This window comes from Athene cunicularia (genome assembly GCF_003259725.1).
Source record: "Athene cunicularia isolate RWA chromosome 4 unlocalized genomic scaffold, athCun1 chr4_part1, whole genome shotgun sequence".
Classification (NCBI taxonomy): domain Eukaryota; kingdom Metazoa; phylum Chordata; class Aves; order Strigiformes; family Strigidae; genus Athene; species Athene cunicularia.
Window position 1 is genome coordinate 38,473,824 of NW_020799098.1, and position 22,044 is coordinate 38,495,867.

Below are 22,044 nucleotides of genomic sequence, written 5' to 3' on the forward strand. Positions count from 1 at the left end.
AATGAGCTCTTTCTAGCTGTTTAGAAGTAGTAAAAGACCTCAAATCTTTTTCTTTGCAAAATTTTTTCAAATATATGGTTTATTAATGTTGGGGTTTTTTTCCCCACTTTGGCTGCATTTTACTTGATTCTTTGTCTTCTAAAGACAAATTATTGACAGCAGTTTTAACCTGTGCTTCACTGGGAACAAATGCCTTGGCAACTGGCCATTGTAACAGATTTTCTGGGTGACAGGCATATTCTATACTGATCTTGCCAAAGCCCAGTGTTTCAGATAGCTTCCTTTTCAAGAGCAGGTGTTCATGTATTCCACATCATTCTGCAACCTTGGCAGATGAGATAAAAATTGGAACTAGTGGAAAAAAGAGCTTGTTGATCCAGCTCCATAGGGGAAAAAAAAAATAAATCCTAATCCTTGGAGCTTGAAGAGGAAGAAGTATGAAGTCATGATGTGGATAATGAGTTATACCTGAACATACTACATCATTAATTGTCTGGATCCTGCAGATTAAAAAAACCCCAAAAAACAAAAAACCCACAAAAAAACACCCCACAACAAAAAAGAACACAACACTTTGCCTACAAAATTATTTATAATTTAAATAATATATGTACTGATTGGGTTTGTCTGAACAAGAATCTTAAAGTGTTAATAAAAGTCACTTTGCAGCTGTTCTTCCATCCTTAGCAACACTGAATAAATAGTTGCCATTTGATTGCGATAATTTTATTCTATATTAAATTTTGTCTCTTTTCTTTTACTTTGAATGTCTTGACTTTATCAACATTGTTTTAATTACATCAAAATTTGTCATTAGTGCAAAATATAACTTAATTAGTGCATGAGATCTGATAGCAAAACTGTGCTTGAGAACTGAATGTGTGCTAAAAGCCCCCTTACCAATAGGTAAAATTCCCCCTTACCATAGGGAAAATATTCTCAGTATGTGCAGTTCCATGAGTGTGTACATTTGAGGGAGGTAAATATTTGATGATTTTTCTTACTGTAGTAACTCTGTTTTCCCTTTTCTTGCCACCATTGCTATTCCCTTGCTTACAAAAAAAGGATTTTCTCTTTAAAGTATTTCTTCACCTTTGCATAGGCTGTTTCAAATTAAACTAACTGCATCAAATGTAGTTGTTTTATGCTTTTCTTTATCCCTTGGCCAGTGTAAATGTTTAAAAACTCTTTTTCAGTTTGTCAGAAAAATAAACAACCTGCTGAGAGAGAAAATCAGCTTACTATAAAAGCTACAGTGTACGTATAAAAAATCCAATTCAAGCCACATAGTGACCCACCTGCTCTGTGGAATGAGACTGAACACTGTCTGTGGTGATTCAAAATCTTGTCCCAATGATACAAGAACTAGCTAGATGTGTCCAGAGGACCCGTTGTAAATTGATGGTACTTTTAAAGGGAAGAAGAAATAAGAAGTTAAAGTATGACTGCAGCTCTTGGAGACATCTCTGATCTTGCTTCACACGCAAAAAAAATCCTTAGATATTCTCACCAGTGTAAACCAGAAATAATGTAGGCCAACAACCAAGTGGGTTCTTCAGGTGGATTATTGAGTGCGTGTTGCTGTGTGATGACACAACTGCTTTGCTGACCAGACCTGAACTTACTGCAGTGTATATCTGCATGATTTATAATTACGGGAATTATTGTGGTACAGTAACTTCCAACTGTGAACTTGAGCTGCAAATGCTTTATAAGTCTCACTGTTTCGAACATGTTGAATGGTCACTTTTTTTAGAAGATCTGATCAGGGAACAGGATTTGTACTCAAGGATTTGGGACTCGAATTATTTTATAGAAGTAATAGTCAAGTTTACAAAACCATGAAAAATTAGCTATAGATTGTGAGAAGGAAATATCTACCTTCTGAAATAGATTCACATCTGTACTTTGAATGTAACCACGAGGTAGTTCTCTGCATTTCTCCCATACTTTTGAGCAGATGGTCCAGTGTAGAAATGACAGAAGAAAATTTTGTAAAGAAAATTTAATAAAAACATATGTTCCTGAAAAATATTTTATTCCCGTTAAACTAGCCTCTTTGGAATTAATTTTTTAAGAAGAAAAAACAACTGATCAACCTAACTGAATAAAAAAATCAGTTATTTTTAGATTAACAGCAAGCCTGTAAGTTTTTCTTTAAAGGTTCAAGACTAAATGTGTAGTTATAGTTGTCAGCATCACGCTAACACTTACAATTCAGTGACATACTTTTTCTTACATTCTGAAATCTTTTTTCTTTATCTGCGAAGCAGTAGAAAAAAATGCTAAGTAATTACATATTTTGGACTGACAATTTGTCTTAGCATGCTGTAAGTTAATGTGTAATTGAAAAAAAAAAAGCACTTTGATATCACAGTGTAAAAACATGCATGTGGACAATGCAGGGGATGGACTATTGTGAAAAAAATATTAATATTAATTACTCAAAATATGAAAATTATATTTTGAAATAAGAGGACTAAAGGATCTCCATTGGGTTTTTAACCTGATTCAATTTAGTTAGTGGTCTTGGCACAAAAATTTTTCAGGGGAGAACATGAAATTATGTTTGAAATATGCTAACAGAGTTTTGTACAATGCATATTAAAAGATTATGCATTCCTTAGTATTGGGATTATCTTTTTTGAGTCTTCCTTTCCTTAATTTTTCCTGTGTTTTGTCGTCTTGTTAAGATTTTTTTTCCTTCTTGAGCCTAAAGCAATATATACAAGCTCATGAGGTCTTAAGCAGAGGTTTTAATTAAAAAGAAGTGACCTAAAGTGTTTCATAAAATTTAACTTCTGTTGACTTGGTTTTGTCCCCTACATATCCCTCTTCTGTGAGTGCATTTGTTTTTCATTGCATCCCTGGCTGCTTCTTACTTCACAGCCTTTTTACTTTCTTTCCATAGCACTTTGTTTCAGGATATACATAATCGACAGAAAACACTTCTGTAGCGAGGCAAGATAACCAGGGATATGCAAATCTAGTTATGAGGACTGTAATGAGGAAAGACGGGATCCTAGCTGAAAAACATCTGGGGTTAGGATGAGGTAAAGAGCAGAGTACCTATACTCTGACAGCTGCCTATGATAAATCAAAGAACAGTGTTACTATTTTTCTTCTCCTGCAGGTAGGAGAAGCATTGACAAGTAACCCTGCTTTTGGTGATAACATTTTTTTCATAGCATAAATCATGAAGACACGTGTGTATTTACATTTTAATAGAGAAATACCATGGTGACCTATCTACCCTGTCTTTCTCTTTTAGGATCTTTCTTTAAGGTAATCTTACCTATAAGTGTGTTTCTATAGTTGTATAAAGTACTTTAGAGTTTCAGAATAAAACTGAGGATTACTGGAGATTTAACTAATCTTCTAGATTATGCAGATCCTAGAGATTTTTAGTACTGTACATCTCTTTCTTACCTACATCACACAAATGTCTACAGCTAAAACACATCACAGTGAAAGATAAGAGTATAGATTTAGAAATTAAAATGAAGAATAAAATAAGTTCTAACATTTTAACTGTTTCTGACAAGCAGTAAATTAATATTTTGTGGCAAGGTTCACTGTACATTTGTTTTTCATTTACTGAGACAGTGATGTTGCATGGTTTTTGCTAGAAGATTCTTTAAAGTTCTTTTTTCTTCTACACAAGAGAACTTGCAGCACATTAGCTTTTCCTAGTTGCTTTGCTTAATATTTAGAACCTCTGAAAGATACTTTATTCTGAAAGATTATTTTAATATAAAAAAAATGGTTCTGCATTTTCAACACTCCTCTGCTCCAAATTGTGTTTTAAGACAAGTTAGCTTTGCGTTTGTTCCAATTGGTGTCATTGTTTTACTGATATTATTTTTACATAACTTCTGCATTTGTATTTGTCTTGTCTTTGTAACACTAAGTGCGCTAATGACTGCGGAAATAGTAGTCTTCTCATGAGGACCTGTAATGTGGTGTTGATGACTTAAAATATCCAGTCTCTGCTGGACAATAGTCAGCTGAAGATTTTCTTTATCCCTCACAAAAGACATTCCTAGAGGTCTCCAGAATACAAAATAGAAATAATACTTATTATAACCTATTTTTATGAGACTAGGAAAATAAAATTTATGTATGTTTCTAATAAGGAATTACAATCCTTTGCAAAAAAGTGAGTAAAATTTTGTCTCAAAGTTAACTGGAACATATTCAGTGTTTTTTGAGGCCTATCTAGCATTGGACACCAGTGTAATGGCCATGAAGAGGCCTTTCTGGCTGGGAATCCATGTGTGACAGCATACCTTTTAACACTGCGCCACAGATTTTGTACCAGACCGCCAGGCAATGCGCTGGCTGTTTACTCTGTCAAAAATTGCATATGGAGTAGAACGTGAATGAATGTTTTGGTGATACTTGACTATCCTAACTTTAGGTGTGTGGGAGTGGGCATCATCTAGAAAATGAGCTGTCGTCTTTTTTTAGTGTAATTTTGAAGTCCATTGAGCCAGCCCAGCTCTTCAGAAGCCTGTTGGTAGGAGTCTATGAATTTGTAGTAAGATTTAAAATAAAAAAAAAAAAAACCCAAACCACAAAGCAACAAAAAACCCCACAAAAAAACCTTCCTTCAGCAGAGCTGCAAATTGGTCCATGCTGAAATACCATCTGTTCTCCAAAAGAATGGATTTTTACTAGAGTGCAGTACGTTTGGCTGAAGATGCACCCTGCTGTGTGTTTTGCAGTTTTCCTTTGTTGTACTTGCCCTAACACATTAGATACTTTCTGAAGTCTAACTTATTTATTATATGTTTTTTCTAGTGGATCTGAAATGTATACTTGCTGTCTGAAGGTATGCCTAAATTTTAGAATCATTCATAGGTTCCTTATCATAATCTATATATTGACCTTTCCATGTCTTTAGAGTTATTTTCCTCAGAAGATAATTGTTTGTGAAAACAGAAGAAAGTCTTTTAAGGTCATTCAGATGAGCTCATAAAAACATGATTGCCGTTTGTGCTTTGTGGAAGTGAGAAGTATTCTGTCTTTAGATGAGGTATACTTGCTGATTCATTAGGATGTTTTTTACCTAGCTTACTGGAACTTTTTGGCAAAATGTATTGCCAACCCTCCATGTTTTTGTTCTTTCCTAACCTGCAGAAAAGTTTTATTTGGTTTGAGGGTCTGATGAAAATCATGCTGGTTTGGCCGTGTTTTGCTGGCTCTCTCTTGTCAGCATTCTAGGCATATGAAATTTAAATTTTTTTTGAGAACGTAAGCAGAGTAACCTGTTCATTAACCTAGAACTAAATGTTTAGAAAAAAGTGGAGGCCTTCTATCCTGACAGCAGATACAAGTATCTGTATGTTATGTTTGGCAATTTATGGAAACTGGAATTTTTTTTCTTTGCCTTTCTCCCAAGAAGAACTTACCTTTAATGGGAAATTCATTCTCATAAAGCTATACAATTACTCATATCATGCAAATTGCTTTTTACTATATATATGCGCCAATCTTCCATGGCTCAGAGTCCAAACACAGGCCAACTTCCAAAAAATCCAGTTGTGAGTTTACTGATTCTAATAATGGGTTTCTAGAGGCTACTTTGTGTGCCTATAGGTAATATTTATTTTAGTGTATTCAGAAGGCCATTGGGCTACTTTCCTTCAGTGTCTCATTGAACTGTAGGAATGTAATTCTCCGATTTCAGGAATGGGGTTCTTTCTTCTTTTGCACACATTATCCTTCATTTCTACATCATTCCTTTCTACTTCTTTGATTCCTTTCATCATTTCATCTATCCTTCATTCTACATCCTTCATTTCTACTATCCTTTCATTTTATAAACAAAGTTATTGTTATATTCTGAATTCACAGCCTTTAAAGTGTTTATAAATTAGTCTATTGTATTGCAGAAGAACCATTTGTATTCTCAAAAATTATTAGCAGATGATGCCTTAAAAAAAGAAGAAAAGGTAGCATCCATTTCATCTGAATGACTTTGGATCTTGTATTACCTGGTTTCTTGGTTTACCTGGGGACTCCTTCAGTTTCTACTTTGGGTACTGAAATCCTATTCAAAGGTCTATGTGAATAGTGTGAGATTTTTACTTCACTTGGACTCTTCAGTAGTCTGTAAAGCTCAGTCCACTGGTAGTGGCCTGAATTTTCAGACTTCCAAGTCTGATGAATAAATTTTGATAGTGTTTCCCATGCAGAAAAGCAATTTTTTTTATTTTTTTTTTTAATGTATAACTTCAGCTATGTAAACCTTCTCTTGGTATGTAACTAAATAAGGATAAGCGAAGGCATATGAGAAATTATGTAACTGTAAAAGAAAGATGTTGCCTCTAGCTTCTATATGTGTCTGCATGCTCAGTGTGAAAGCTAGTCAGTAATGTCTGCTTGGAGTCTTTTGGATGCTATATTTAAAGTAATCCTGTAGCGCTGCTAGTACCCTAAATACTTACCCTTTCATATACTCAGTGAGTGCACAGCTGCCTCCCTGACCATGCATCCTGCAGCCGCACTGAGATTTGCTCACCAGGAATTGTCCAGCTATTCAAAAAGCAGCTCAACTCACAATGTTCAGTGAGTTTTGTGAGCTGTGCAAGAGAATAATTTTCTCAAAATTGATTTTTTTTTTTTTTCCCATCACCACTTTGGATGAATTCTGCTAGTCCAGGAAGCAGATAAAATCCCTGGAGGCAGTTGAATTCTTGTTCCTGTGCTAGTGGCTGTAACCTAGCCTCATTACAATTAATCCATGATTGAAAAGCAATTGGCAAAAACCTCTCTGAGATTGCATGTAACGTACTGATATATATTCCCTGATTTAAAAGGGAATTCAATATCAGATTCTAATTTTTATAAGAATGCAGTGGAGTGACTAACAGTGATTTGAGAATAATTTTGGAAATTTCCCATGATATTTATCTGCAGTGTGTGAAACTAGAGTCAATTATAGTTGTTACAATAGCAGTTAGAGTACTTTTCTTAATGCTCCCTGATGATGTTTGCTTGCAGCATACACAGCTCAGAAATTTTAATGTAAAGGAGATCATTGGCTTTGGAGAGAATTGTCATGCATTCTTTTGCACTCAGGTACTGTTAGATTTGGCTGTGTGTAATGAAAAAGACTAAAAGATTTGTATTTAGTAAACTAGGAAAATAACATTATCAATCCATACCAACAGTGGTGCAATATTATTAGCAAAGTATGTATAAATCAAATATTTTTATCAGAACATTTTATGCATGAGTTGTTTGCAGTTTACTCATGTTTTCTATGTCTTAGCAAACAGAGAAATTTGGACCTTTCCACATTGGATAATATCCTGTTCATAAAATGGAAATTCTCAAATCAACATTTTTTCAAAAAATTCGATGGAAAACTTGTGTCCTTTTGTCTTCTGTGATAACTGACTGCAAACTCTCATCAAAATATGAATTACTTGCTTTTTTTTTTTTTTGTTATGCATAGTTAATCAGTCAATCAATCTTCAGCTTGTTGGTGTGCTTTCAGTGTTTTTGTCATCTAATCAGAATAGCTAGAGTTCACTTAAAATTCTATAGTTTAGTGTATTTCGTTTCACATACATTGAGGATTTGGTCTGCAAAACAGCTCTCTAACAAATCCTTGATTTGGATACCTCCCTATATGATGTTTTTTTCCTGTGTTGCACATTCAGAGAAGAGAGAGTCCATGTACTTGGCAAATGAATCAGAATAAGCTTGTCTGGGATCCAGCTCATTTATATAATACAAATTAAAAGTTCAGTACTCTTCAGGTACCTCCAGGCAGAACAGGTAATGCAAGAAGCAAAGTATCAAGGTTATCTTAATCTTGATACTTTATTTAGAAGTCATCAGAGAAAACCAGCAATGGATAATTGCATAGTGAACCAAAGTCGGTCCCTGTCTTCTTTTCTCAGTCTTTTAAAATACAAGGAGCATGAGTTGGGCACTCTGGATGCAACTTTTCTAGTTTGAAACAGCTGAAGTTTTGAAATCTCAATCTCTCTTATAAACTATTATTTCAGAGAAATCACCTGGCTTTATCAAAGAGTTCTATGTGTGTATTTTATTTTAATTTTTGCTTTATTTAAATCTTTAATATAAAAATAATTTCAAAATAAAACCAGCTTAAATTCAGACATCCACTTGAAAATACTAAAATATTATTTAAAAAAAAATTTAAATCTGTGAACATTGTCATTTCCCTTCCAACAGATTGGTTTTAATCAACAATATTCTCTGGAATAGTTGAGGCAGGGCAGGGTGATAGTATTGCTCAGAATACCTCTTAAGATAGTCAAAATTGCTTTTTGCCAGGCTCTATTGCTCTGTGCAGCTACCTCAAAAAGATTTATACTGGCAGTCAAAATAAATGGATTCTCTACTTGCAGCTTGTATGGATGATATGAGGTCACAAGAGTGGCTAATTCTTCCATTTTCAATATTTCTTCTGTATTGCAGTTGTGGGGATCCTGACTGTGGCCTCTTAACACACTGCAGCAGCTGAGTGCAACACAGCTTTGTTCTCACATATGTGAGTGAGGAGTTTCCCATGCAAACGTGGGTGAAGGTGTGCGCCTGGAGTAATGATGTTGCAAACGCATACATGAAATCCCAGTCTGAAGGACTCATCTTGGCCTTCCCAAACCTAGATGTAATTGCTGTAGCCATAAAAACTGATACAGTAAAAAACCCCCAAATTCTCCAGTTTCTTTTTTGAAAAAACAGACTTTAACCTAGATCGTTATATAAATGTTTATGGATAAATATGGTATGGATACTTATACATATCTTTTACATTAACAATTCTTTTCCTCTTTAAATATGTTTGTTTTGATTTATTTTTTTTTTGTCTCAAACCTTTTTGTCTGCTGACCTTTTCACTTTTGTATTTTTTTTTTATTTACCAGAGGTAAAATATATCACTCTTAGCACCATGTTACAATGAAGAATACAGGAGCTCAATAAGACTTCCTGAGACTGTGATCTTTTTTAAATACTAAAAGACTTACCTTTGGAGATAACTGAGCTAATCTAATTAAATTAGTGCACAAATACATCAATGGATTAATTTTGATATCTTCAAGTTTTAAAAATATATTAGTTTACAACTATTGTGACTTTAGTATGAAAATTTATATGTTGTCCTTTCTTCTAAAAAAAACTTAAAAAGGGGGGATTTTGGAATTTAGACATAATGGTAAACTACTTTATCAAATAGGAGTTAATGCTATTCAGTTCATGTTTACTGAATGAGTAAGGAGACTTATAAATTGAAGATAATAAAATGAAAACCAATTTAATATTTGCCAAGTAGTATTTGACCATAGTCACCACAGGACTTATAACAGCAATTTTAGGTAAAATTCACTGCTGTAAAAAAGACAAATGTCTGTTATTTGTATGGTAATAACAACTATCTGTTCCTGAAGCAGTGTTTTTTCACTTTATGTAGTGACCTTGCTTTAAATCACTAGCATATTTGATAACATATTACATTAGAAAACTTATAAGCTCAAACCTTTTGAGAGTATGAGAAAAATCATTTGTATATCAGACAGACTAATACATTATCTGGAAATTTTCTTTGGTTAACTATAATAACTACAAATCTTTTAAATAACAGAATTCCATTATAGATCTTACATATTAGAAATAGAATTAAAAAGACTTTGTTGTTACTGCCAAAGTCCTAACACTTCTGTGAAATTTTCTTTTAAACTTGTCTTATTATATCTATGGTCTCCTTCTAAATATGATCTATTGGCTTCTTGATTTTTGCTTAGATTTTTTGATTTCTTTTTCTGGAACTGCTTCAGTGAAATAATTTACAGCAAGGTGGATATTTCTGCCTGTGAAATGTGAGATTAGAGAGCATCCCATCACAATGGCGTAGCTGTGAAGAACTACAGAACTCTCCTGCTGTGGAGCAAACCCGCAGAACAGGAGATATGTGATAAAAGAGAGCTAGGCATCATGAATCATGGCTTCTGGGAAATGCTTTCTTACTTCAGGATTGTCCTGTCTGTTGCTATTTCCTGTATAAAGTTTCCTTTCCTTGATATTTGGAGTTTGAGAAAAAGAATAGAAGTTGTTGTAATGAAATATTCTAATGCCAACATAAGCCATGCTCAACTACTGCAGGCATTTTCCACTTCAATGTTAGACAAGGGCACTGGAAGATCCAGCTGGGGAAGGATGAAAGTAGATCTATTCAGTCTGTCAGTATAGTGCTGAATTTCATGCAGTCTTGTAATTCCATACTTTGAGCAAATCATCTGTAGATATGTTTCATTCAGTATAATTTGAAATCCATAAATTAATACTTGATTTCTTTCTAAAACGCTATTTAACTGTAAATTACAGCCTTAATGTAATTTTAAATAAGGCTTAGATTGTACAGGAGGTATATTGGCTTCTTGTAGTTGTTCTTGCTTGTCCTCATAATTAATGATTAAGAAAAATATTTGTAGGTGTCTGACAGTATTAGGATAAAAATGTTAAATGGCAACTTTACATTTATTGCCTTTGCTCTTTCACATATCTTTCTTGCTTTTTCATGTGCCTGTCTTAAAAATAGTTCCCTAACTTTATATTTCTGGAAGGAAAAAAAAAAAGCCTGTGGTGCATAATAATTGTATTTCATGTTCTGTGCTCCTGAATAACTCTTTGCAGTGTTACCTATTAACATCTCATCCTTCAATTTATCTTAGCTAGGAAAATAAGCCTTGCTTCTATCTCAAAAGGCTCAAGAAAGCACAGAATTAATAGAACATTATAATTTTGTGCAGCAATGATCCTTCAAAAAAATTAAACATTTTTTCATTGAAGAAAGTTTTAGTGGAAAAGAAAAGCCACAAAAGAGGAAGGGGACAGGGTATCTAAATAGAAAAGATGTTATGATTTATTAGTGACTTTCAGCATCCTATCTAGATTGAGTTTTGACTAAACTATAAAATTTAATAAAACTAATTGTATCAAAGTATCTTACAGATGAACCTTTGTGAAACTAGACAGAAAACAGTCTTTGATGATTAAGCAACGCTTAAATAAGAGGAATATGAAACATGATTTCAGTCTGTTCTTGAAATGAAATTTTCTTGTCTTCCTCTCATATATTAATTGTAATTGTCTTCTAGTATTTTAATATACAAGAATAAATGCTTTTTCAACTTTATGTAGAGAGTGAAATTGAAATGCATGCAGATTGATCTTTCACTAGATTCTAATCCGTCTGGTTGAGTCATTCTCCTTGATGCAGTTATTCATTGCTTTACTCTAAAAATTGTCACTTCACTGAATGCTGAGATTTCTGTTCCTGCTGGAGTCAGTAATAAACACTGTTAAGTGGGAGGTGGCTTAGTTTTTAAATATATGGTCTTTTTGAAGGCAATAGAAGTTGGCTACTACAGGTGTTTCTGTTCAAAAGAAATACTTAACTAAACTTGAGATCTTGTCAGAATGAAAGTTAATGACTCAGTTCCAGTGAAAAAAATTCAGTTTTATATCATTAGGATTATTAGTTGTCAGTTTGAGAAAGTGTGTTAAATGCTGGTCCACAGAGCCTTTGCTAATGATCTATATCTTTAAAGTTGTTATCCATTAAAAAAGTAAATATGTAAATTTGCACTGAGTAAACAGTACCTTTAAGTTGTTTATTCTAAATTCATTAACAAACCCTTCTGTTTCTCTTTTATTTGTCTTCAGAACTATTTATTGTGTTTTAAATGAGATTAAGGGGTTGATTGTTGCATAGAGAAGTCTAAATAGTACATTTTAAAGTGTTATACATATTCACATATATATTTTGAAAATATACAGACTGGCATTCATTGGTTTCATGGAACAGTCTTCCTCATGACTAGTCAAGTTATGACTGGATTATTCATATCTTCCTGAAGGATGGCAACTATCTGCCCCATCATCATCTATTTCTTCACTTATTTTTCTTTCTGAGGTGTTGAAATGACAGTCATATATGAAGTTATCTAATGCTTCCATTTAAAGATTACAGTTTTATTTCCAGATGGAAGTATTCAGAATATTCAAAATTTCAGACTGAAGCTTTCTATAATTTTTTTTTCTTTTTTTTTTGCTACTTTAGTTGAAGTTATTCTACTGTCTTGAGTAATAGATAGACCTATGAATATCTGTTTCATTAAGGAGTATCTCAGAGACTTGGAGAGGGGTGGTGGAATTAGATAGCTGGTCAAGAATGGGGAGAGAGAAGGGAGGTGATGTGGTGTTCCCATTACTCATCCCTCAGAGCAGATGAGCTTGCTCTCTCCTGGCTTTAAAGAGAACAAGCAAGATTATCTGCTTTGATTGTTTCTTGGGCAAATAGGCGTTCAAGGAAATAAGAATAGCCAGGATGAAGAGAGTTTGAGGGTGAAGGGAGCAGATTAAGTCAAAGAGGCTTCTGAGATAAAAGTGATGTAAAACAGGAGGACACAGGATCAGAAGTTGGGTATGATGTGGGATAAAGAGCAAGGGCTATGTAACACCAAGTAAAAGAAAGCGTAAAAGAAAGCTTTAATCACTACCATATTGAAGAGACATGATTTGTGGGTTCTAGAATTCCACTGCTACCAGTTAATAGCTGTACAACCTACACACTCTATCTGTGCTTCAGTAGTGGAAAGATTTGTAAGGCAAAAGAGATAATTTAAGGCAGATGAATATTTTGTATTTTATTAATATGCTTCTTGCCACTATGTCCTGCACAGCTGTTGGAAAATTTCCTGAAATCAAAGCATTCACATTTTACCTCTAATTGTATTTTCATTATTTCAGAGTGTTACCTATGCACAACTGGAAACAGTAAAATTGGGATTATATAAAGACCTATATAAGCATGAGTATTCTGAGAAATTGTATTAATGTTATTCTGAATACCAAACTGAAAAATCATTTGTCAAATAACCTGTTTGTTCCGCTGTATCACCACCTGGAAAAAGGATGCTACCTTCTCTAAAATGAGGATGTTTAAAACTGTAAATACCTTTTAAATATGTAAGAGGTTTGTAGAATATTCCAATTAAACAGATGAGTACACTGAAAATTCATGGAGGAATGTTCTCAGAGTTTGCAGGATTTGGATAATGCACTAAAAAAAGAAAAAAAGATGTGGCTTAAAGCCCAGTGTGACTACTCAGTCTATTTGTGAATGAGAAAAAATGACTGCAGAATTATGTTTCAGTAGTATGCTTCCTAGTGGTTTACCATTTGGGAGAAATTGCTCTGTTCAAGGCTGAGGAGAAGATTGATTCTATGAGCTCTAGGTAAGAGAGATGAAAAGGATACTTATTTTCTAGCTTTATGATCCATGACATTGTCATTCGCTTTATAGCGAGTAGTAAATGTTGCGTAGAATTAGTGTTCTTACAAACTTATTTTTTCCAGCAGATCAAAACCATAAGTCTAAAGAGCTGGAATAGTTTCAATCATCATATATTCATTACTGATACATATAACATGTTTATAATCTATTTCTTAACAATAACAAATTATTTAATGTACAAATTAAGGATACATAACATATAAAGTACATGTAATGGGCAAACTGTTTGAATTAACTGACCAAATTCTTCTTTATTTGTATCACATTTGTGCAGATAGTTTGTTTCATTGCTGTCCTTTTAGCTTTAGAATGATTTTGAAGCCAACAAATGTCTGTTTTAAATCAGCAAGCATTTTTTTTTTTGTGTGAGATTGTGTTATATACATATACGTAAGTGTTATGCCTGACTGACTTGTATTTCAGGCAGCAACTGCTCTGTGTCAGTAACTTTAATACTTATTAACTACTAGATTAAGATTTGTCTCGTTAAACAGCAATAAACTTAACGTCCTGAAGAGTCTATAACAGCTAATCACAACACAGTTTTCTGTACGTTGTCGTGATCATTAGTGTCCCACAAATATGAGTATTCATTTGTGTTTGTGGTTTCCTTCGAAGGTTTGAATGTGCAAGTTTTTGCATGTATATAGATAAAATATTTTAATTAGTACTTTGTCTGGAAAAGTTGCATTAGTTTACATTGCAATCTGTAACAGTACCTGTAAAAAGAGAGAATCTTCTCAAGCATGTACAGGTTTCCCAATGTTTTCACTTAATAATCAGTTCCTCTCACCAGAAGCATTACCACCTGAACATGGATAAACAAAGCCAGCATGGGCATTTATAAATGTCACACGTGAAGTTTTTCATACGAATGTGAAACAATTAAGGTGTCGTGTACTGGTGTCTAAACCTAGTTAAGAAAAGTCCACACCAGATTGTGTCCAGATTATATAGTTTTTCCTTATATAGCACATTCAGCTAGGGTCTGATTCTTGCTAGGTTTTGCAGCTACTTTTACAATACAACTGTCAAACAATATAAACAGGCTTAAGGAACAACAGCAAAGATGGTGGCTGTCAGGGACAAAAGGGCAAGGAGGTGGCAAGTGTTTTGTAAGGGACCTGACACATCAAGTAGTGTAAAAAAAAAAAAAAAAACCCTAACCTCCTACTGCTTCCTCTCAGTTGTATTAGTGAAAGTTAAATATTTTCATAGATGTTTACCCAATAAAACAATGAATTCAGGTATAGGGTGAAGCTGTACTATTTGAAAGTAACTGTGGTGTGATGTCACCCAGTTCTGTTTATGTATCTCATATTCTGTATGTTTTATTGAAGTTACAGTGTTAATTTGATTTTAAATTGATGAGACAAGCCACATGTTTGCAGTCAATCACATGCTCAATACCTTACTAAGTGGAGCCTTGTGTAGGTACCTAAATAGTAACTGAGCCAATTACTTTGACAAGCTGTGAGACGTGCAGCCAGGACTTTTTGCTTAAATTAGTCCTTTGTTAGATTACAATTGACAGGGCCGGGAAAGGTGACAACAGTATCTTAAAGGAAGCATGCAGGATGATAATTTACCTGTCTGAAAAAGAAGGGGAAGTGAAAAACTGAAGTGATGAAAAGAAAGGCTAGTTTCCTGTCTGACTGGCAGAGAATGAAGCATTTTGCTTTAAAAGATAAGTCTCAGTCAATCCAAGATACTTTCTATATGTTGAACGTTATGGAGTAAGAGAGAGATGCAGAGTAGCTTTTTGGGATGTTGTGCAGCCTCTGTCAAAGGTTGGAATGCACCGTCAGTAAATGAAATTTAGACCTTTGATCATGACTTAATAGGAGACTTCACTGCCAGGGCACTGATTCTCTACTATCACAATAGCTTAGATCTGTGTTCTGCCAAAAGGTACCAATCAGGTGGGTTGCTTCACAGTGCTCTTTTGTTAATGTACGATATCTGGTAATTCTCCTCATTCATTAGGAATTTATCTAAGTTCAACAAATACTTTGACAGAATGCTTTGGCTCAACAGAAGAAGTCAACAAACTATTTGATCATTGATAAAAGAGTACAGCCCAGTATGACAGAATATGAATTTTTTGTACTCCCACCATTGAGTATTCCTGAAGTATGACCAATAAAAGACAGGATGAAATTATTGTTTATGCTGCTTAATTCAGCTTTACTTTCTTAGATATATTCATCAGACAAATTTAATTCTGTTGCATGCTGGACATTATAACAGAAGTGTGTGTGTGTGTATATATATATATATATATATATATATATATATGTATATTTATCCTTATCCAGCTGTGTTTCAGGTACCCAGTAAAAGAGGCTGTAGGTAGCCCTTTTTTTACCTCCAGATTTCAGTGCAGTTAGGAAGGATGGAACAAAACAGGAGCATGTTTGTTATCTGCGGGATAAGTAAGAACATACATATGACTGAACTAGGAGAAAGAGAGGACCTCTTCTTGCTTGCTAGGTGCTTTGATGAAAATTAAAACCACATTTATTTATGCTAGATATGTCTTTAAATGTTGTTGAAAATTTATTTTTAATATAATTTACCTCGCATATAAAATACATCTTTAATTTGGCCTTGAAGGTTTATTATACCAGGTGATGGCAACACAGAAATTATAGATATCTCTGCCATGTGGATTTGCTTTGGTTTTTTAATAGCTCAGTATTAAAATATAGCTCTATTATATAGCTCTGTTGCAGTCTTCTTGAAATAATATTTTTTCTCTTTGACGAAGTAGTATATTTCATATTACTACCACTGTACGTTAAACCTGAATTATTTGGAATCCATTTAGGCAATCTGTTTGAGATTTAACTAGCTTGAATATAACTGAAGAAATGTGTTCAATGCATATGATGAAAATGCAAATCTAAATTATATTTCTGATGTACAAAGTACCATGATGGATTATTCGTGATCTTTGTGAATTAGATTATTTTTCTCTAGTGAATGCATTTTTTTAAACAGTACAATTTGAACTGGAGCTTTGAGTGCTTAATAAAAAGAAGGGACAGTTCTGAGTTAAATTATAGCTCATTTTAAACAGTGTATAAAAATTACAAATTCTGTTGCCCTTGTTCAGGTTTAATTATTATTGTAATCCATTACTTAGAACAAGAGAGTATCAATATGAGTAAGGGAGGGAGGTGTCATGTGCTATATTTTATTGCAATGCAAGGTAATGTACAGATCCCCATACTTTGAAAATAATCACAAAAAGAAAGAACTTTATAATTTGTATATGCACTAAGAATAAAAAAGGTATTCATAAATTAATTAGTAAAGCAGGTGTTCGAAGGTTGTAGTAGTTTTCCTATTGACTGTGCAGTTTTCTATTTTATCAAATTTTGGTGCCGCTACAAGGAGGTTTTGCAAACAAAAATCCCTAGCATTCCATGAGACAATTGAATTCATGTTGGACTACTGACCTAAGTTTGTACTGTAATTCTAAAATTTCTAACTAGATTTTCTCAAACAATTGTCTTAAATTAGTTTAGAAAAAGATTTTTACAACAATGTATCTGTAAATCTGTACTGTCCTAGTACAAGTGCAGAACAATCTGATATTGATATAGGCTAGAGTAAATAAGCAATTAATTATTTCAATTTTATTTCTGTGAGCATAGTAAGACAGAAATAGAACCGAGCTGAACTAAGCCAGGTTGGTTACCTTTTGACCACTCTATTCCTTTTGCTTTAATGACTGCAGACAAGTTTCCAAATATTTTCTGGAATTCACATTATGCTGGAGGAGCAAATATTTCAACTTTACTGCTTCAATTTCAACAATTTCATCATTTAGCTACGTGAAAAGAATGTCAGCTCTTAAAGGTGGCAGTTGTACATCTTTTGTCACTGAATATTTCTAAAATACAAATTAAATTTGTGCAGGCTCTTAAGGCTCCATTTTCAGACCGCTTTATTATACTAATGTAATTTTTCTTTTCATTTTTGTTTTGAAACATTTTTTAAGCAATTTTATAACTTTTTTATGATGCTGAAAGTACTGTGGATAACCTGAAGACAAAATGTAGGAATAATATGATGGAAAATTTTTATGCTGTAATATTATTGTTATTTTTGTTGGCCTCTGTGTGGGGCCTATCTGTGTGGAAATTTCCGTGTCCATGGTGAGATAATCCCAATATCATACAAAAAAATTAAGTCATATACTTTTGATGACCAAAGCTTTCTATAAGTTAGAGAATCAGAGAACAGTCAGTTGGGATGGGTGCTGCAAAGGCAAATCTTCTGTTTCTTTCTTTGTTATTGGATGAGTTGTGTGAAGTTATATTTCTACAATGGGAGAATTTTGGAGTCTTGAAACCTTACAGAGCGGCTTCTGGTTGCAGGTTGCTGAGATGTTCATCCTTCATATAATTCCCCTAGGTAACAAAGTTATCCTAACCAGTGCACAAAGGTGGTTTCTGGGAATTTTTTCCCACAAGATAATATAAAGGCAGCCATCTGATGAGGGGATAGGTTTGTGGGAGCTGCCTTCAAGATACAGCATAACCAGAGTGTACCCCCACTGTTTAAAGTTGTTATTTTGGCCAGTGGCATTCTTGCCAGCAAACACGCATTACAGTAATTGTGAGAATGCACAATTTTAGGTATTTCAATGTAGTTTGAGAAATTCTGCATCTAAATAAGCAAAAGACTTTTTATAGTTCCTCTTAGACTTGGTCCTGTGTTGAGTGCAGCAACTGATGCAATTGACCACAAAATTACTGTAAAGGCCTAAAAAATAACATTTTAATTTTCAGTATTAACTGCTTTCTGATTAGCTAACATCCAGTCACACTAAGAAGATAACAAGCCAAAGTGGATCCAGTAATGTTACAGCATTTAATATGTGAGAGGATACCTGAATATTTATTTTGTATTTTCTTGCAATTAGTCGGCAATTTTCCTGAAAAGCCTTTTGAGATTTTCTGTGGGCGTTATTCTTCCTCTTCTACATATCATGTTGCTTCTAACAGTTTAACCAAAATACTGTGTTATTTATTTATTTGTCCACAGTAGTCTTAGCAACCAGGATCTCAGAATTAATTTTGTGGTAAAAGTAATTTTTGTTGCTTGATAGATAATTCTGTAATAGTAAACATTCTCATAGAAAGCTAATTTAAAGCAGAAGTTGTCATCTGAACAGGAGTAAGAAAGATACTGTAGCTGTTAGTGTTCGTTATAGCAAGGTGATAAAGTTTTATTCTAATTTCCAGTAGATCTTGTATAATGGTAGAGAGTGGGAGCAGGGTGTATCCTATAAATGACCCTGGGACACAGTGGGCATTCATGTGGGATGTGTATGCCACACTCTTTGAACAGGTTTTCCAGATCACAGTACAAGGATGATTTTTGGTAATTAATTCCCAAGTGTTGCATCCTCTTATTTGTGGCTTTGTTCAACTACATCTCAAATGTCTTGTCTGTTTTCCATACTTGAGACTATATCGAGGGAGCTGGATTGCTTCTGCCTGTTGCTCTGCTGTGATGCCCTGGGGAACAGTTCCAGATCGGGAAGTCATTCCACATGTTGAAGAATTTTGGGGTTTTTTTGTTACTAGGTCTAAGAAAACAAGTTGCTTTTTGTTCAGTACTATGTGTTTTGATGGATCTATTTATCAGTTAAAATATTGCATAACAGTACCTTGACTTCATGAGGTTGAGGCAGGCTTAGTAAAATTCAGAATTAAATCTGCATGTTTTGTGATGGTCTGTGAAACTATTTGAGTTGATAGTCCATGAAAGCTGTGTGACAAATGGTACAAATTTAGATATGAAAAAATGCATGCCTAGACAGGCATGGAAGGCAGAGAATATTTTGTTATTTTGTTTTCCATTTCAAGTTTATGTAGTTCTCTTGCATTTTACTTGGGCTCTGATGTCCTGTGTCTTAATATTAGATGGAAAAGTCTTTAAGAAAATTAAGTTAAGAAAAAATGCCATTAAAACTTTATATCATCTTTGGAGGTGCTTGTTCCCATTGGAGACGTAATTATCTGTGATTAATCATCATAGATGTTCTAGCTGAAAATGCATGGTAAAGGAGGAAAAAAGCAAACCTTCTCTATTCTCTGTTTATTTTTTATATATTTTTAATTTTTAAAAATTTTTACATTTTAAAATTATTTTCTCCATGTTAATTTTTCCATAGAAATCTGGGGTGTATGAGTTTTGTTTTTGTTTTTGTTTTTTTTTTTTTTTTTTTTTTTTTTTTTTTTTGTTTGTTTGTTTTAAATGCACTGCCCAGAAGTGGATTGTGTCTTTTATTTATCAGTTATATGTCTCATTCTGCACTGAGGAGTTCACATATCATGAACACACAAACAAAAAAATTATTGTGGTGGTGCAATTTGTGTGCATAATTATCATGTAAATCACAAGGACAGTTTCTGCTTCTGCTCAGTATCTAAATCTTTTGCCTTCTTAATATAGAGAAGAGACTGAATAAACAAAGTCAACTTATGTTTGGCTAGTGTGCTTGGAGGTGTGTTAGAAAACTTTTATCCAAAAAGCAGCAGAAACTAGTCAAAGTGTGCACAGATTTGCCTGTATAGGGAACATTTCCCAATCCTTTTAAAGCATAAGTGTATATACCTATATCAAGAGTATTTCTGATGTAGACAGTAATAATTGTACTAAGATGAGCAGAGGTAGTTGTCTATGAGGTCTTTGGTAACTGGAAAGTGGACGTATGTAATACAATATGAATGTGAATTATTTTGATAGCTAAATATAGCCAGTACCTGGAATTTTATTTTATCCAGGTAAAATAAAATTACTTGGGTTTTTTTCATCTTCTAAGTATTTAATTATTACATTTTTCTCTGTGGAATGATTTATTATAAAGTAAAATACCAGTGCAGTTCTTCATGTTAAAAGCTGCAAAGAAGCAGTATTTTTGATTACTTCCTATGATCTGTGTAAAAATACTTGCTCCCAGCAGATTTAGATTTTTACCTGAGGGAAAATATTGGTAAACATAAGCAAAATAAGAACAGTACATGTTGAATTATATTGCACAAGGTTATTGTGCAGAGCGAACTGTTTGAAATACTGAAACCTGTATTTGCAGGTGAAAACAAATATCAGAGCAGCTTAGGGTCTTTTTTATTTTTCTTAGTAATTGTTTCTGTGGCTGTAGGTTTTAGCTGCCTTGTGAAGATGGTGTTCAGAGTTGTGAATTGACTGCCTGTCTCAGACGTATATACACATTGCACAGCTGAGTCACATTCTGTACTGGTGGTTCAATATCATTGTGCAAGTTAAAATAGCATTTCTATTGTTCTGTTATTAAATAGCTATTTTCACATTCTGAACACCTGAAAGAAAAGAATCAGAGCAAAGTTGCCGACAGCACGTTATCCTGAGTGGTGTATGAATGATGTGTGATACCCATTTTAAAACCTTGGTCCTGATTTACTGATGTTCTTTAGTTTTGAGTTGATTTTATAACACTGAAAAATCTAGTGTTATTCACTAAAGAAGTGGGAAAGGTAGTAGGCCTATGGAAGAGCTCAATAAATGAGCAAGGCCTTGAGAATACCTGATTATTTGAAAATTTCTGTTGTTGGAGGAGTTATTTTCCAATAATTTTTCTATGAGGGAAAAAGTCTTGAATTTGTAAAACATACTACTTTTAAAAGTTCCCTCAAAGGCTTATAAGCATGAAGAGCTTTAATGTAAGAGGGGAACAGAAGTACTTTCTCTTCACAAATTATAAATGTCTCACTTGTTTTCCAAATTTTATAGCAAGAGATAAAGTCTGTCTTTCTGATGAAACTTATCATTGGATTGCACCTTATTATATCTGTGATCACTTTATTGTATTATACTGTTTTTACCCTGTTATGCTGTTTTACTGTATTACACTGTTTCATTACAATAAAGCTAAAGTAATACTACTAACCCTGGATTTTGATGTAGTTTGTGGTGTCTAACTCCATGCTTAACTCTCACTGGACCTAGTGGGTGAGATGTAGCAGCTTCAGGACTTAGTGCACAGCCATCTGTTTCCAGGAAACAATGCTCACAGTATTAAATACAGCAATTTTATTTGAGTCTAAACTTAATTTGTTCCTGTGTTGTAATTTCTTTAACTTTCTCTCTTCTACTTTGCCTGTCTCAGAAGATGAAAAAGAAATCTTTACAAAATCTCTATCTTCCTGCCCCAAACTATTGCAATATTAAGAAGCACTCTCTACAGTCCTTACATCCCTGTAAATATTTGGTTGGGTCTACCTTACTTTTTCATCTTTGACTTTACAGACCCTCATATATCACTCCCATTATCACTCTGCTGTTATGTCTCCCTCTTTTTACGTTTTCCTATAATGCTGACAGGTGTACAGTGTTACTAGTTTTCTGAGGCATTTGCTGCTGTTATTCTGTGCTGAAAATGAGAGTAGACATTTTGTGATAACCTCTCATATCATGCAACTATGTATTTCCCTGCAGTCCTTGTTCTATGTATACTTTCAAGAGGTATTTCTTATTTTTATGCCTTTTAGACAGTAGATTATCCATTGAAGGATCCTTTTCTGGTATTCGTGTAAGCCTTTAAACACTGAGGAATTAACTGTGGTCATTATTAAGGGCAATCTTAGAAAACAGGACTAAAGGAATTTTAAGAGATTTCCTATATTTATCTACATGCAGAATTAGTT

The 22,044-nt window shown here is 33.7% G+C and overlaps 1 protein-coding gene across 2 annotated transcripts in view; it reads left to right on the forward strand.

Moving 5' to 3' along the window:
• The window catches only part of GPM6A (glycoprotein M6A), a 124,741-nt gene that overhangs the window by 58,420 nt on the left and 44,277 nt on the right, over positions 1-22,044 (forward strand). The window contains exon 1 of one of the 2 annotated variants that reach the window (XM_026846692.1): positions 13,262-13,280. The exons of the other annotated variant lie outside the window; for it this stretch is intronic. The gene's annotated coding sequence lies outside the window, so the exon portion shown is untranslated. Of the gene's footprint in view, positions 1-13,261; positions 13,281-22,044 lie in introns of those variants that run through there. 2 annotated transcript variants of the gene reach the window in all.